This window comes from Staurois parvus, unplaced genomic scaffold (genome assembly GCF_062004578.1).
Source record: "Staurois parvus isolate SC_StPar_1 unplaced genomic scaffold, SC_StPar_1.0 ptg000099l, whole genome shotgun sequence".
Lineage (NCBI taxonomy): Eukaryota > Metazoa > Chordata > Amphibia > Anura > Ranidae > Staurois > Staurois parvus.
The window spans coordinates 176,780-195,977 of NW_028317895.1; positions in this window are offsets into that span (position 1 = coordinate 176,780).

The window sequence follows — 19,198 nt, forward strand, 5'->3', positions numbered from 1 at the left end:
AGAGGCTCCCTGAAGAACTATTTTTAGCCAGCTCGTTTGGGTTTATTGCTTTTCTCTGGATCACCTGTGAGTATAGGATTGTGTATATGGGGGTTTCCTGTTTTGTATTTGTATATTTATGTATTTTCTCTTTGCAAAAAATAGATAATCTTACAGGGGTTTTCAAAAACCAAAAAGTGTTGGTTATAGCTACACTTTAAAAACTATCTACATACCCAGTCTATTAACCATTGCCACCTGCCCACAGTATATTTACTGTGCGTGGCACAGCCAGGCCGGGCAACATACTGGTATGTAGCCTGGCACATGCACACTAGGTAAGGTCAGGGTACTAATCATAGTGATCACGTAATATTTATGTAAACAAACTTTCATGAATGACTCTCCATTGATCACAGCTTGATTACTGTTGTGTTGTGATTGGCCCACAGCTATCACATGGTACCTGGCTACCTGTACAATGTGATTAGCTGCAGCCAATCATAGCATGTCAACAGTAACTAAGCTGTTAGGAATGGAAACCCATTCATGACAGCTAAAACTATTGTTTATAACAGTTAACTTCACTGTTATTAGCAAAAATAGTGCAAAAGAATTAAAAAAGAACCTGATCACCACCCCCCACCCCCTTCCTGAGTCATTCAGTGTCAGTATGATGATACTGATCTACTCTGACAAAAGTATGTAAAAAAAATAGTAAAAAAATTGTCAAAAAAAGAAAGAAAAGTTTATGAAAATTGAATAAAGAATTATTTATGGGTTTTTTTACATACTGTCACCAGTCAACATTCCTGATCACCACCACATCAGTCATGTGATGACGCTGTACTGCACTGGTGACAGTATGTAATGAAAAATTGTGTAAAAACACATTTTATTTAGTTTCTTCAGTTTCCAAACAAATGACAAGAAATTACTTCAAAAACTTCAAAAACTCACCATGCTTCTTACTAACTACCTTGGACTGTCTACTTTCCAAAAAGGGGTCATTTGGGAGTATTTGTACTGTCCTGACATTTTAGGGTCTGAAGAAATGTCAGTACATCAGGACTGATCAATTTTCAAATATATATACCCTAGTTTGTAAACTCTATAACTTTAACAGAGCCTAAGAAAAGGTGTTGTTTTTCAAAATGTTTGATATTTTTTCATTTATATAGCAAAAAATAAAAAAAAACCCAGTGGTGATTACATATCACCAAAAGAAAGCTCTACGTGTATGAAAAAATTATAAAAATTTCATTCATGTCCAGTGTTGCATGACTGAGCAATTACCAGTTAAAAAGTATAATAGTGCATAGCAAAAAATGATGAAGGGTTAAAACCTTCCAGAGGTCAAGTGGTTAAATACCCAATTAGCCACATCAAACTCCTTTTCTGGATTGTTAGGGCTCTCTACCAAAAGACACATTGTTATGTTAATCTGTGAACATGTATCACATTAGGCTGTCCATACATGGATCTAAATTTGCTTGGTTCAGCAAGGACTGGCCAAATTTTCATCCATGTAAGGGAAGGGAGATTGTGCAGAAGTTGATCTACTGATTTTACGGATTTTACCCACTCAATCAGTACTGCAGGCTATAGCCTGCAATGTTGATCAGTGTATTCTGACCGAGGGGGAGTCTTCTCACTGTCAGAATACAATAGTGCAGTGGGTAGTTTAAAGAATGTAGGTGTCAGACCCTTCCCCTTCTCACCAACTCATGACAAAGGCCTGGTCAATGTCACACCTCACTTATGTAACAATGCCACTCTGAACCCTGCACAAAGATTTTACAGCTCATGGGAACACAATATAGGTGTCAGCAGCCTGAGAGTGATCATCACTGGGTTAAGTTACCTAATTAACCTTTTAAACTCCAAACTGCCAACAGATAGCTTTTGGCCTATCAACCCTTCACAATATTAGCAAGAACATATATGAAAAATAAATGCCTGTACACACACTGTCACTACAGATAAGTATATTCGAGATTTATCATATACAGTAGCACTCTTCAAGAGACATGGATTCTTCTAGTTTGCATTAGCGCAGTTAGAGACAATTTCAACACTTTTCAAAATAGGGTTCAATATAAAAAGGCCAAAATGGTGCAAATAAAATATTTACAAAATCAAAGATATTACAAAGTAACAAAGAGAACAAGCAACAGCAAGTCAAGTGGTGAAAAAAAAGTAAATACTTGCAAAGTCTTTGGTTTTAGCAGAGTTCAGTCAAGGGTGAGCAAGGTGTTATAGCGTCTCATAACTTGACAGATGTTTCTTGGTTGATGGTACTCGAAATCAAATCTGCTTGCAATCTCTTTTTTATCTGTCATCAAGGAGGGTCTTGACAGAGACCATCAGACTAATTACCCAATTTAAGGGGCGGTGGCTGGGAAGTAACCATGTTTATGACTGTATCATGGCCCTCCCATACATGCAGTTTTATACTAATATTAATATCTTCCACTATGTACAGGTTGCATTCTGGAAACTGGTAGATTATTGTTCAGCATTATATTTCGTGTCTAGGGATACCAAACTGTCAAGGTCCTACCTTTTCCCAGAGGTTATGCTGCTCCATGTGCTGACATCCATCTTGGGTTAATGCAAAGCATGGTGGGAGCCTTTTATGCTTTCAGGCCTCTGCGGTACATCCCCCAGAGCGGTGTGGCTGAGCAAATTTAAGCCTGTTGTCTGCAATTGCTCTTTGCATTCGTGTCCTGTATGATAGTCTTGTTGCAAGCTCTCGTGGCTCTCCTGGAAACTGACTCGGCTTTGTCTAAGACTATTCTCAGCCTTATCCATTTATCTGACCTCCCGTTGCTGACCCGGCTTGTGACCTGTGTATTCTTGTCTACCGTTCTGTACTGTCTGTCCCGCTGTTATCGACCCGGCCTGTCCGACTACGCTATCGTCTTTATCTGGTTCCTACCAGCTATACGCCATTGGCGGCGGCCATTACCGCAGCTGGGGTTTCTCGGGGGCTGCGACCTGGTCCCTGGATGCATCAAGTCCATCCCCACCATCAGGGGCCCTGGTGAAAGGCAGCCTGGGGCTTAGACTCCACGCCCTGAGGGACTCCGGTCTGTGGGTGGTGGTTGCCGTCAGTCGGTGCGTGACCCTGCCATTAGGCCTGCCTGTCCATTCCACAGCTCCTGCCCTGACACAAACACAGAGTATTTTGGATGGGTTTGGAGGTAGGAGACTGTTATCTCCCCTTTTGTATGTGCTAGCTTAGCCATGTATGACCTGATTTGTTCGGTAAGATATTCCCCATTCAAATATATACTTATTATTAATGTGCCATGGTCCTGTTAGATTTTATGAATTGTGTGTGGATTTTGTTAAGTTGTGAATTGGGCAGAGGTTTTGGAGAGGTTGTCCTGCACCTGACTGCTTTCTGGGTGGATATTTTATGGCACGCTATGTGTTCCTAGTGCCTGGATTTTCATAGTTTTACGACAGGTCCCATCCAATTCCCTCCAGTAAGTGATAAACTGTAGGAGTTGATTGCTAGCAGGCCCTGCCAGATCTGTGGCTTAAGTGGAGATAACCAGTCGTTTGAAGACCCAGACCCTTGTTGACTCAAGGCACCTCTGAAACTTCAGCTATGTTCTGGAAAGGACAGGAGAGAAGAATCATAACTGCTGGATCTCTGTTTTCAAAACAGAAAAAATGACAAATAAAATGTATTGGCTGAATTCTATAGCAACACGGCATCCTTGTCCTTTCACACAGCTTTGTGAGGGCTCAGTACGCATTACCATCACAGGGAGAATTCCCCATCCACATCAAAAGTGTGGATGGGGAAATCGGGTCAGTTTTTTGTTATTCAACCAGTAGGTTGTTTGAAAAAAACAAATGCTTGTTTGGGCAGCCTTAAGCCCCATACACATGATGAGAATATTGGATGAATGAACATCTGTTTTTTTTTTTTTTGCATGTCTCATAGTGATGTAATGTAGTATCGTATTGTATTATAATGTATTCTTTCATTTCTGAGCATGAGTGGTCTTGGTCTTTTTTTCAGACGACTATTGTACTGACTAAACAAAAGTCGCTTGTTCTGGTATCGTACAAGAAAAATGCTCAAGTTTATTCCTTCGGATATTGTCGCATGAACTATCGTGATTGGCTCTCGAAAGCTGTGTCTAACGATCAGATTATCGGACAATCGCTCCGAAAGTGGTATTTTTTGTCCGATTTTCTCATTGTGTGTACGGGCATTAGGCTCTGTGCATACATGAGCATTTCTGAAACACAGATTCTCTGTCAATTTTCTTGCCCGGTTTGTCAATATCCCCTCCTTCCCCTGTGATTACCTAATTATTCTACTTGTGCAGCTTACCTCTAGACTAAATGTTTCAAGATAAGCACAAACACTATTATAAATAAATGAACAGATGTACTGCACTAGTGCTATAGTGAGCCACGTGTTCATTATCAAAGTAAAAGATTCTAGTATAATTATACAGTGCCGCCTGTACTTTATTAGTGCATAGATAATTACAGATTGAAGGCATATAATTAACTTCCTGGCATACACTGTACTATTACATATATAGACATTTCTGGATGGCATAGATAAAAAATAAATACTGCTGCAATCAGGGAAATACAATTTTGTACTATAATGACTTCCTGTGTGTATGTTACAACCATGCATGAATGTAAAGCACCTAAACAGCAATGAAGTAATGTAAGATTAATGTATGAGTATAGGTATTATTACTTCTCTAAGCATTCTACTGTAAATCATTCTGATATGATCGTTAACTGCAACTGCAATATGTTTTACACCATCAACCGATGTATTGCACCTCATTTTATAAATGGAAGGTAGGTTAAAAGACAGGAAAACTGTTCTGCTTTTAAACCGACAAGATGAGAGGTTGGAAAAATCACTTAAAGTATCATCTTGTACCATAATAAAGACAGTTATTATTGAAACGTCTATACTTTGATGGGTTAGGTGTGTTAGAGGGACTTCACATGCTACTTTTAGGAGCCTACATTCTGCCATTGCTTCTACAATGTATACATATGCATTTGTTTAAGTCAAAACTTCTTTTCTACTTGTAAAACTCACCTGCAATGCAAACACAGCTTGAAGCACCGTAATGTCAATCAGAATGTAGTTGATATCAAAAGCACGTCTGAAGGAACTCCAGAGGATCTTACAGGCATCTCAAACCAATCTTAAGTGCAAGCTGAAGGCATCTGAAACTAAGCTTTGCATTTGCACATCTACAAAAATAAAAGAGAGAACAGTTTTCTGGGGTATTGAAAAAACAGCAAAAAAGCTCTGTATTTTCATGAAATATTAACATTTTTCTGGCAAACCATTTAAACTTACCTACCACAAACTTCAAACAAACCCGCCTTCCGGGCCAGATCTAATGAGAGAGTGCAGTAGAAAATGTCAGGGAGGGCAGAAGAAGGAAGGTCAGCAGGGCAGTGTACAGGAGGTCAGCAGGGTGGAGGAAAGGGGTCAGTAGTAAGTGACACAGAGTTCAGAGGTCAGTGGTAGATGAGGCAGAGGAGAGATTTTGCCTAACAGTGGGAGGAGCAAAAAAGGGGTAATTTAACAGAATATGTGCCTAGTCGCTCTATACTTTGCACACATATATCACAGTTCCTGTATCCACAAAATACTACTTACTATGTCACAAGTGACAGTCTCACAATTACACATAAACTTCAGAACAAAAGATCATATTTAAAAATGTAAACGTTTCAATCACATATGTTTTTTGCACACTAAACGTGATCACTTTGTCTGTCTAAGCTGAACTTATGGAAGAACTTCATTAAAACTAGCAATTGTTGGGACAATAAACACTATAATTAGGACTATGTAATGTACAACATAATGTATATAGTGTAGGGGTCAGGAGTAAATAACATCCAAACAATATATAGGGTGCAACATCAGGACATGCCAACCTGTTTACATCAGATACCCCCCTTACATCATGAATCCCCATCAGAATTCCCTCTCTACATCAGAGTCCTTCCCCCTTACATCAGGGTCCCCAGAGTACCCCAACATCAGTGTCCCTAGAGTTCCTCAGCCATACCCAAGGGTCCCTAGAGTCACCCCCCTTACATTAGGGTCCCCAGTACCACCCACTTAAAATCAGGACTACCAAAATCAACCCCCTCCAACATTTGGGTCCCTATAGTACCCCCCAATGTCAAGGTTCCCAGAGTCAACCTCTCTTACAACAGGGTCCCCAGAGCCCGCCCCCATCCCCCCTCCTTACATCAGGGTTCCTAAAATTACTCACTTAAAGGAGAGTCCCCAAAGTTTTGCAAGTTACATCAGGTCTCAAGAGGTTCCCCCTTTATATCAGGGTCCCCCTTCTCATTGTATCAGGGTACCAAGAGCCCCTCTTGAATTATAGGCAAAAAGAATGAAAGCTAAACGGAAGGGGCACTTTTAAGTCCAAAAGTGGATTGAAATTCGACTGGTTCCTGCTGGTCCAGCCAAATTTTAATCTATCCATCTGTAGGCAGACTGGTTTTACTGAAGCCCACCCCAGCACGCCTTTAGATTTGGCCATGCCTGCTGTACACAGTAAAAGAGGAAGTCTGTATTACAATTAGTGATTAGTGAACAAGGCAAAATTTGGTTCACTGGACTTCTGTTGAACCCAGTGGGAAGTCTGAAAACATCAAACATAATGCCAAGCCCCATTGAAGTCTATGAGAACTAAATCTTGTTTTTTTTTCTGGCTTTTTTTCAGAGCAAATTTGCAAGCTTTTGATAAAAGGTTATGGGTGGCTGGACATTGCAATGTGAGACATCTACTAATGTAAAACACATCATTCACTAGGGAGAGGGTCTGTTATATGGTCTGTTATTATTATTATTACACAGGATTTATACAACGCCAACAGTTTGCTCAGTGCTTTAAAATATAACGGGAGACAATACAGCAACAATACAGTTCAATACAAGAGGGATTTGAGGACCCTGCTCCTTGGAGCTTACAATCTAGGAGGGAGGGGCTAGTGGTACAAAAGGTAGTAACTGTGGGGGATGGACTCTTTGGAAAAATAGAAGATTCCAGTATTAGCTGAGGGCAAGATAGGCTTCCCTGAAGAGATAGGTTTTAAGAGATCGCCTAAAAGTGAGCAGAGGAGACAATAGTCTGATAAATTGGGGTAGAGCGTTCCGGAGGATGGGGGAAGCTCTGGAGAAGTCCTGGAGAGAAGCATGGGAGGAGGAGACAAGGGAGCTAGAGAATAGGAGGTCTTGCGAGGAGCGGAGAGTACAGTTTGGGTGATATTTAGAGACAAGATCGGTGATGTAATTTTGGGCAGAGTTATAAATGGCTTTATACGTTATTGTTAATGTTTTGAATTTTATCCGTTGGGCAACGGGAAGCCAGTAGAGGGATTGGCAGAGAGGGGTAGCAGATACTGAACGGTTAGTAAGGTGGATGAGTCTGGCAGCAGCATTCATGATAGACTGAAGAGGCCAATGAGGAGGGTGTTACAATAGTCAAGGCAAGATATAACCAGGGAGTTCCTAACCAGGTTAGGAACAGGCATATCTTGGAGATGTTGCGGAGGTGAAGTCTACAAGATTTGGACAGTGATTGGATTTGGGGCTGAAAGGACAGATGGGAGTCTAGGATTACACTTAGTACCCTGGCATGAGGGGAGGGACTGATGATTGTGTTATTGATCTTGATGGAGAAGTCAGGGGAGGGGGCACGGGCTGGTGGGAATACTAAGAGCTCAGTTTTGGAAAGACTGAGTTTGAGGAAGTGGAGTGACATCCATGCCGATATGTCACTTAGTAGGTTAGTAATGCGAGAGGAGACTGAAGGGGTGAGGTGAGGGGTAGAAAGATAGTTTGTGTGTCATCAGCATAGAGATGGTACTTAAAGCCATGGGAGTTTATCAAGTGACCAAGGGAGGAGGTGTAGATGGAGAAGAGAAGGAGTCCAAGGAAAGAACCTTGAGGGACCCCTACAGAAAGAGGGAGTGAAGAGGAGGAGGCAGCATTATAGGTAACACTGAAGGAGCGCTGCGTTAGGTAGGAGGAGAACCAGGAGAGAGCAGAGTCTCTGAGGCCAAGAGAGTGGAGTTTTTTGAGGAGGAGGGGATGGTCAACTGTATCAAAAGCCGCAGAGAGGTCAAGTAGTAAGAGTACGGAGTAATGGCCATTGGTTTTAGCAGTTAGTAGATTATTAGTGAGTTTTAGTAGGGCAGTTTCAGCAGAGTGTAGTGAGCGAAAGCCAGACTGTGAAGGGTCAAGAAGGTTGTTGTCGGTGAGGTGGAAGCTCAGGCGATTGTATACTAAGCATTCTAGGAGTTTAGAGGTAAATGGCAGCAGGGAGATGGGTCTTAAGTTGTTCAGGTTGGTGGGGTGCAGGGAGGGCTTTTTAAGTATGGGAGTGATGTGTGCATGCTTTAGAGGGTAGGGGAAGGCACCAGTAGAGAGGGAAAGATTGAAGATGTGAGTGAGGGAGCATAGGATGGATTAAGAGGGAGACTGTAGTAGTTGTGAGGGGACAGCATCCAGGTGGTGAGACGGGCTTCTGAGAAAACCTAAGTGACCTCTTCGGTAGAGGCAAGGTCAAAAGAGGAAAGTGTTGAGGGAGGTATAGTATAAGGTATGCTAAGTGGGATGGATGTCTGTGAAGTGGCGATGCCCCTACGAATTGCATCAATCTTGTTTTTGAAATGATTTGCAATCCCGTGAGCAGTGAGTGAGGTACTGGGTGGGGGTGGAGGTGGAGAAAGTAGAGAGTTAAAAGTAGAGAAGAGACAACGAGGACTGGATGGCAAGGTATTAATAAGAGTGACAAAGTAGGCTTGTTTGGCAGCATGAAGGGAGGACTTGTATGTTAAGAGAGCAGATTTATATAGGGTGAATGCTTGTTGATAGTTGGTTTTATGCCACAATTGCTCCAGCACACGACTATGTCGTTTAGGATTTCTGGTGTCGTCAGTCTGCCAAGGTTGTAACGGTCAGGGCCTGATGCTCTGTGTTGTTAGAGCAGCAAGTGAGTCTAATGCTGATGAAATGGAACTGTTGTAGACAGTAGTGGCCAGGTCAGGGCAGGACAGGGGAGAGATTCTGTCATAGAGTTGGTCAGTTACAGAGTGGAAAGGAGCAGGGTTCAAGTTGTACAGGTTTCTGCGGGTAATTGTTTGCTGCTTGGAGGGATAGGTGTTTGAAGACGAGGAGACTGTGAAGGTAATGAGATTTTGATCAGAGTGAGGAAAGGGGGTGTTTCTGAGGTGGTAGGGAGTGCAAAGACGTGAGAAAACAAAGTCTAATGTATTCTAATCAGAGTGAGTGGAGGATTGTATACATTGTGCTAATGCAAAAGATGAGGTTATGTTGAAGAGTTGGGATGTAGCCGAGTTGTTGACATTAATAGTGCTGTTAAAATCTCCGAGAATGATAGTGGGTAGTTCAGAGGAGAGAAAGTAGGGTAGCCAGGTGGAGAAATCATCAAGAAAGCGGGACACCGGTCCAGGAGGCCGATAGATCATTGCAATCCTCAGAGGATTGGAAGAAAACAGCCGGATGCAGTGAGTCTCGAAAGAAGAGAAGGATAGAGAGGGAGGGTTATGGAGGACTTGAAAGGTGCTGAGTGGGGATAGAAGAAAACCAACTCCACCTTCTTTCCGACCACTGGATCTGGGTGAGTGGGTCCAGAGAAGGCCTCCATAGGTCTAAAAGGCGACATTAAAAATACATAAATCCTTAACACAACACAGTTGGGGACACCTTAAAACTAGTACATAAAGTTGCGGTGCAGTACTATGTATTCATTTAAGTATGACAGTGTTTGTTTATAAACAGCAGGCAGGGATCTGTTATTCTAAAACAACAGCACCACAGCTGCTAAATGACAGATAGCCATCCTACTTCTGTTGGTAAGTAAACCAGGGGATCTATCACTTAGCAGAGGTAGCAATACCACTGCATTATTACATATCTCATGGATTGTTTATTAACGGATGCTTTCTTGGGATTTCTTTTTATATATTTGACAACTATTGTTGTTGAAGAACTCTGGGATAGGCAAAAAAAATCACCAATTAGTACATTCCCCTACACAAAACACTAAACAATTAATTACATTTTGAAAATCCTTACCGTTTAGAAGAAATTTCTAACTGAATTCTCATGACCTCATCTCTGTAATTAAAAAGATAACATCTTTTGGCATCTGCTCTGGCAAGGAGCAGGTGTAACAACAGGGATTGCATCATATCCTCTCCTCTCTCTCTACAGTAAAAAGAAACTACAGTTCTAATTCAATTGAATTGTAGTGAAAGTTGGTGGGTACACTAGGCCTGTATATGTTGAATTTGTCTGAGATCCTCAGTCATCCCACCACTGCAAGTGGGGCTGAATTACATCACTGCTTCCTGGAGAGAGAAGTACAGAAGATATGTGTCAAGACCAGTGGTCGGAGGAATAGGGGGCATAGCAGTCACTGGTCTTACAAACAGGAAACCAAAGAGAATTAATGGTTTGATCTGAAAATGAATAGGCTATTTCAGAGCAACTACAGAAAGCACCAGAAGTTGGATGACATATTCAGTGAAAGTAGGAAATCAGCAACAAGGACATGTAAAGACATTTTTACCCAGAGTTCTGCTTTAAATGTGTAACATACCAAAAATGGCATTATGAAACAATGAAAATTTTAAAAATTGCAAGCAATGATATTGACATGGTCAACGACATCACTGCTATCCCCACTCCTTCCATTATATGGCACAGGGAGCTGTTGGGTTTTTCATTTCAGCAATGTGGCAGGCATCGTGATAGATGATGGATTTATAATGAGGGACTTTTTTTTAGATTTTTATTTTTTTAATAAAGGACTAGTCAGATGCTTGTGTGTCTTTATGTCTTTGTTTTTCTTTGTGAATGAGTAGGGGTACTATGTACCTACTCCTTCACATGGGAGAGGGGTGATATCTGGGGCCCATCATGCTAGGGTTGTAGGGAAGAGGCTCTTGTCATCAACAACATAGGGAAAATATGCTTTTCCAGGGGGGTCTCCCCTGGCAAGGCACCCCACTGCGTTGAGGGCATGTGGCCTAGTATGGTTCAGGAGCAGAGCAACATGCACCGTTTCCCCTATTTTCCTGGCCAGCCATGTTGCACACTTAAATTTCGCATCTTGTTTTTCTGGTGGGACCTCTACAATTTTTTTGTATGAGAATCTCTCTTAAAATCCACACCAGACCCAAAAGATTTCATACCACATGTTTATTTTTGTTTTTTTCCATGGGGTCAACCCTTAAAATCCATATCAGACTTGAAGGGTCACACATTTTTTTTAATAGGATGTGGTACAGCAAATATGACATATACAAAGGAAAAAAAATATGCAGTTAAATTGCTGGCAAACAACATTTAATTGGAAAACAACATTTCATCTCCAGCTTCTTAAAAAAACACCACCCAAAATATATAGAAGACTGCTACCAATGAGGAATGTACCAAATTAATGCAAAAGTGGGTGTACCTTTTTTTATTAATTTACATAGGTCATTTAAATTTAGGATGTTGGTATAGTAGCTCTTCCTCTATGGTAACTCTTCTTCTTTTTCATTGCAGGTAAAATAATGGATTTCAAGCAGAAGTAACATTCTTGTAGATGGAGGGGTACAGCATGTCTGACATCCACAGAAAGCTAGAGAATGCTTATAGAGAAGACACCATTGATAAGAACTATGTTCACAGATGGATGAAGAAGTGTAAGGAAAGAGAAGCCAGAATTAGACAAACCACACAGTGGGAGTTCATAAACTGCGACCACTGACAGAAATTGTCAGAGAGTGGGTGAATTGATTCACATGAACAGAAGAGACACAACTGGACTGTAGTAACAATGCCATGCAGAAGATGGTAGAACACTTAGGATATCAGAAAATGTGTGCAAATTGGCTACCTCAGCAGTTGGCCCAGTTTTAAAGGTGAGAAGGGTGGAAGCCAATGAAGACATGTTTTTTGTTGATCTGGTGACAGGGGATGAAATATGGGCACATCTTTATGATCCGAAAACAAAGAATTAGTCAGTGGAATGTCATCACACCTCTTTATCAAGGCCTAAGATGTTCAAGAGCCTGCGATCAGCACAACAAGTCATGATGACTGTTTTTTGGGATGACAAGGCTTCATTCTCCTTGATTTTCTGGGACGCGACTGTATAGTGACCAGCGAGTGGTACATTGAGACACTTAAGAAGCTTAGAGAAGCCATTAGAAGAAATAGCACCAGCGTTCCAGGGGGTGGTTTCCAGTGACGTCCACGCTGAGACTGGGCGCCATCTTGGATCTCTGGTTTACCCCATGGATGTTTTCAATCACTGCTCAAAGATTGTTTGGACCTCAATTAAGGTCCCTATATAACTGGGATATATTCCTTACTTTTTTGATAATCCCCGCTTCGAAGAGCTGGTGAAGACGGTTCTCAAATGTTGGAGGGTTGCCTTGTGTACGTTGGGGAGCACTACATCCATTTTTTGGTAAGTTTTCCTCCCTCTCTCCCGGTTAGTTGTTATTTGGGGGAATTAAGGGTCTTTTCTTATATGCTGTCAAATGGACACATATACTGATATATATGTCCATTGATTCTCTTAGTGGTAGAACTGCTAAAAGGGATAGATGGTCTAATTGAAAATACCTGTTTTTGAAGACCCATATTATATTCCACAGTCTATCTGATGAAATGAGGATGAGGTGTGGAAAGGCCTGAATGTTTACAGACTTAAAAGTGGGTTTCTATCCTATCATACCATTATGGTGCTTAGTGTATTATACAAATGTGCTTTTGCTTTTGACTCATTTTTAAAACTCTCTATTGCAGTGATCTGGGTGTGCCCTTGTGATCCGTTTCTAGGTTCAACTGGTCCCCCAGCCATATGAGGTGGTGGCATTTTGAAGCGTTATATCTTTTAAATTGAGTTGAAAACTCAACTATCTTTTTGCACTTTCATGTATTTTGATTATATCTACAGATTGTAAATAGTAAAAATACTGTTAATGGATACAAGTAATGTTCCAAACAAATATATGCTCAATCTTGTAGATGATGTAATCCATATGCAGAGCTTTTCTTTTTCACTGAAGAAGGAATGAAGTCACTCCGAAACACGTTGGATCATATAGAAACTATCTCTGTAACAATATGTGTTAATGGTGATGTCACAATATTTTTAAATGGCTAATCAAGCATAGTCATACTAAGTATCTTTATCATGAAATCAATACTCTGATGGTGATGCTGAACTATGATTTTGAATGATCTGTTATATGGTATGTCTACATGTGAAAATTTGATATAATAAAGAGTTTGTACTTTTTACAATTTTTTTATATATATTTATGTCCTTAAAGTTCCAAGTTTTATAGGGGGTCTCACTTACTTCATTAACCCAGAATATGGGCATTTTTGACTGGATAGATTTGGTCCCTGTAGATTTCAGTGAGGCTAGGGTTTGGCATCTGAACATCTCTGGAATTAAACAAACCCTGCTGGAACTAAATCCAGGGCAGTTCAGCTCATCTGAACGACCTGAACGACATGTCAGACTGGATGTCGCTCCATTTCCTCAAGTTCAACTTGTCCAAAACCGAGCTCCTAGTTTTCCCCCCAGCCCGCACCCCCCCCCATCCTCTCCATCACGACTAGCAACGCCACCATCAATCCCACCCCACATGCCAAAGTCCTGGGTGTCACCCTGGACTCAAACCTTTCCTTCCAACCTCATTTCCAATCACTATCAAAGTTATGCAGGCTCCACCTCCGCAACATCTCCAAGATACGTACATTCCTCACCCCAGACACTACTAAACAACTTGTACACTCCCTCATTATCTCACGCCTGGACTACTGCAACTCCCTTCTCACTGGCCTACCCAAACAAATGCTATCCCCACTCCAGTCTATCCTAGACTCATCCACCTCACCAACCGGTCCACATCTGCCACCCCCCTCTGCCAATCCCTTCACTGGCTCCCGATTGCCCAACGCAATAAATTCAAATTACTAACTCTGACATACAAAGCCATTCACAACGCTGCCCCAAACTATCTAACTGACCTGATACACAAATACTACCCTACCCGTGCCCTTCACTCCTCACAGGACCTCCTACTCTCCAGCTCCCTGGCCTCCTCCTCCCACGCCTGACTGCAGGACTTCTCCAGGACTTCCCCCATCCTTTGGAACTCCCTATCCCAATCCATCAGACTGTCACCTACCCTCCTCACCTTCAGACGCACCCTAAAAACCCACCTCTTCAGGGAAGCCTACAACACCCTCACCTAACAACCAATCTCCTCCACTCCTCCTACCACTCCATCCCCCACAGCCACTTCCTACTGTACCACTATCCCCTCCCTCCTAGATTGTAAACTCGAAAGAGCAGGGCCCTCGAACCCCTCGTGTATTGTATTGTACTGTATTGTCTCATATTCTGTCCCCCTCGCTAATGTACAGTGCTGAGCAAACCCTTTGGCGCTATATAAATACTGTATAATAATAATCTCTAATTGTGAGAACTGCCACTGCCGTTGAGACCCTTTTCACATTGAGATGTAGTGTCTGGGATTTGGAACATGTGAGACACAAATGAAGGAGGATTTGCTTCAGCCAGGGAATGTAAAGAAAGTTCTTTAACCCTTTTGTTGCCAGGTCCATATGTCGTACTGTCCTGACAGTGGGGGGTTTTACGCACACTCTGCATGTTCATATGACAAGCATACTCATTCCACACACACCTCTGGTAATAGCACCCCCTGCATTGCACCACCATCATGTATCCCAGTCTCCTCTTTCCCATCTGCAGGTCCAGGACAGGCATAGCGGATGCCTTCCAGTAGAGGGGACACACACTTGCAATCCTTTCCTTCATGTTGCTAACCTGGAAGCAACATTTAAAATGTCACTTCCGGGTCCCCATGTCCGTGTCCCCAGCCAGTATGGCTAGGAAAGAATCTAATGTACTGTGATCTGCACTGCATTAGATTCAGTGGAGCACAAGAGAGACATCCAGAGTCTTCTACAACCTAAATGTCTCATTAAGGAGAACCTGTCACCAAAACATCATCACATAAGTTAAGTGAAAAAAAAATTTAAATTGTAAAAATTAAAGTTACACCCAAACATTTTTGAGTCCTCCTCACCCCCTACCATATATGCATGTACGAGCGTGAATGCACGTGTCTGGGATGCCCAGGGGCGGACTGACCATTTGGAAACTCGGGCACTGCCCGAGGGCCCGGGGTCAGTAGGGGGCCTCATGTGATGCCCCTGGTACCTTTTTCATAAGCTTTTTTGAGTTTGGGCAAGGACACAGGGGCCCCATGATCCCCTATTGCCCGGGGGCCCCATGAGTTGTCAGTCCGCCCCTGGGGATGCCTATGCATGAAAATGTTGATTGAGATACACGTTACATTTCACCATGCACACCAGACTGAGAGCAATATTTCTAGCACCAGATCTTCTCCCTAATGCCACACTGATGACCTATAAGGGGCCTTTAAAGTATCATCTATGGAAAATACAGGGTACTGAAGTTTGTGGCCATTTCACTAGTGCACACAGATCTAAAATTTGACATGTTGGGTATCTATTTACTTGATATAACCTCATCTTTTATATTTTATCAGAAATTTGGGTAATTTTTTTGCACGTGTGTGCCTTAATATTAACTTTAATGTATTTTTTACTGAAATGTTGTATTTACCAGACCTTTGCGATAATGTTGTGTGACATAAAAAAAATTTAACTGCCACTGCTTTTAGAAAATATATAATGTTTTAGGGGTTTATGCAATGTTCGGGCCTAAAATATTTTTTTTAAACATTTGCACAAAAAATGCGAAAACGGCTCTGGCAGTGAAAAGGTTAAAGTGTTACTAAACCTACAACAGTAAAATCAGTCTGTATATACAGTAAAGCATGCTTGTTATACTCACTGTGGAACCTAAGGGGTTAATCCTCTGTATTGTGTAAAAAGGCCCTGTGATCCTGTCTTCTCTGTCCCTTCTCTTGTTTAAATGTCCACACCTTATCTCCTGATAAGACAAAGTGAACCCATAACCACATGCACATGCTCAGTTTAGTGTGTATTGCTAGAGAGGTTTTTTTTTTTTTCTTGGGAGAGTGCATGTGATCACTGTCCAAACAGAGGTAATGGGTTTTGAATCCTCCTAGAGCAGAAAGAAAACTCCTCCTAAAAGCTTTAACCAGTGCTATGCTGAACATTGATAAAAGTCACAAGACTCTAACTGCTGATGAAAAAAGGTATTTAGCAGTTTATTTTTACTAAAATAATTGCACTTCCATGTTTTGTGTACTGTGGGTGACCAGATATAGTGAATGCAGGGTCCTGGGTTTAGTAACACTTTAACCTCTTCACGCCGGTGCCTCCTGGCCCTTTAAGGGGTTTCAGACCCCAGGAGGCGGGGCGGGGTTTTAGGATCATGTGACTGCCGTGATTCACTGTCATGACAGTCACATAATTGGAAAAGGTCCCAATCGCAAGGGAAGATCGGGTCCTTTCTGTGAGACACTGAAATATGTGCTGGGAGCGTGCAGGGCGCGCACTCTCAGCACATATATGTTTTCAAACGGTACGCCACTTGGCGTCAAGGCCCAGCTGCCAAGGAATGTTTCACAAAATAATGTAAGTTAATTAAAAGTTAAATTGGGATTGTGCTATTTGGCCATTTTAGATGAAAATATATCATGGTCTATAAACATGTTGCATAGCCATTTGTCCAGTAAATCCAGCATTTATTTGCTAATTCCCAATAACATTCTCTAGACTTGTTACAGTGTATCCCCAGTTACAAACATCAATGTATTTCCTATGCTCTTCAGCTCCATCTAGTGGCCATCATGAGATTGTTTACTACAGTCCATATTAAGACAACATTCATTCTAAAGAGAAAATATCCTAAAGAACATTTGTTTTTGCCCAGTTTGTACAGGACAAATGTACACGCAGATTCACAAAAAAATGGCTATCCACCTTTTTTTTTAATAAATAGATTGAATAGGTAAGCTCTTATTTAATAACACTGCTAAACAGACAGTGCTGTGATGTACCACAAATAAGTGGTTATAGTTGTCAACAGTTATTGCATCTCTGACCAATGTGAATACACATTTTAATCTTGATCCCCGAGTTCAAAATCACAATATACTGTAGCAATATAAAGCAAACACAGGATTGTACAGATTAACATTTAAAAAATGAAGTGTAAGATATAAAAAAGATAAGTTAAACAATGACAAATCTATGTAAACGAAACTGGAGATGTAAGCAAACAGAACATTCTGTCATGGACAAGGCATCATATTTACTTAAAAGACAACTATTGCACAAATATTGTATTGCTATGACTACTGTATATGTGTTTAACATATGCAATGATAGTATTCAGTATTTTCATTCCTTTTTTCTACATGCTTATATTTTAATATTTTCCTCCATACATGCAGATCAAGCTTACTTGCAGAAGGGACAACGACAAGGGTTGGGACAAGAGTGCTTACAATATTTACCATATATTCCCATGGTTTAAAGTAAATTTTCATGTTTAATTTGACTTTAATAGTATGTTTGGACCACGTTTTCCATTATATAACTATATGGCCACTGTGTGTGCTGTAATATACAGTAATGTGGCAACATTTTTAACATACAGTAAGCCAGTGGTGTATTTAGATTTTGTACTGCCTAGGCAAAACAAAAATTTTGCGCCCCCCCAATGAGAGACCGAGAGAGTCAAAAAGTGTGTGTATGTATACATGATTTTCTCTCTTTCCCTTTCTTTCTCTTCTCTCTCTCCCTCTCGATCTCTTCCCTCTCTTTCTCCCTCTCTTCCCTCCCTCTTTCTCCCTCTCTCTCCCTCTCTCTCCCCTCCCCTCTCTCTCTTCCCTCTCTCTCTTCCCTCTCTCCCTCTCTCCCCTCTTCCTCTCTCCCCTCTTCCTCTCCCCTCTCCCTCTCTCCCCTCTCTCTCCTCCCTCTCTTCCCTCCCTCTTTATCCCCCTCCCTCCCTTCCTCTCTCTCTTCCCTTCCCTATCACTCTTCCCTATCTCTGTCTCCCCTCTTCCTCTCCCCTCTTCCTCTCCCTCGCTCCTCTCTCTCTACTCCCTCTCCCCCTCTCTCTTCCCCCTCTCTTTTTCCCCTCCCTCTCTTCCCCCTCTCTCTTCCCCCTCTCTCCCTATTCCCCCTCTCCCTCTTCCCTCTCTCTCTCTCTCTCTCTCCACCTCCCCCCCTCTCTCCCTTCCCCCTCTCTCTTCCCTCTCTCTCTCCCCCTCCCTCTCTCCCCCATCTCTTCCCTCTATCTCTCTTCCCTCTATCTCTCTTCCCTCTCTCTCTCTCCCCTCTCTCTTCCCCCTCTCTCTCCCCCTTCTCTCTATTCCCTCTCTCTCTTTTTCCTCTCTCTCTACCCCCCCTCTCTTCCCTCTATCTCTCCCCCCCTCTCTCCCTCCCCCCTCTCTTTCTTTCCGCCCCCCTAAAAGTTGCCGCCTTAGGCAAATGCCTTGTTTGCCTCACGGTAGATACGCCCTGCAGTAAGCGGTGCTGTGTCCTGGGATTAGAGGTGACTTTCTGTCTCCTGTTGGATGTAAATGGAGTCAGACTGAATCCTTATCTGCCATTCGAGAGAACTCTATTATTTTTATCAATCATACAAGTTTTTCTCTGATTTGCTGAAGTGGAGAGGCGGGTGGATGTTGTCAAAATTTCCAACTTGGCCATTCAGAAGAATCCTTGCATTTATTAATAAAAATACAGCCATCAGGAAATGTTAATCTTCACCAAGTCCTAACACAGGTCCCCTAGTGCAGCCTGTTTCAATCAGGGTGCCTTCAGGTTTCTTCAGGGGTGCCTTGGCAAAATGCCTAAAATGGCACATAAATTTAACACAAGCCAAGCTGAGTGAGGAAGAGAAACTGAAGAAAAACACTGGAATACTAATAAGTACCAGTATGCAAAGGTGTATTGGCTTTGGAGGAATAAATCCAACACGTGTGGATACATTATGTAAACTATTTGTTTGGTTTTTCAATATTTTAGAAAGATTCTGCATCATTTTACACTGCCCTTGTGCATTCTGTTATGATTTTATTAACATTGAAGAAGGGGGAGGCTTTTTTCTCCCTGAAACACTTTGGCTTAGTTGATGCTTTTAACCATTTA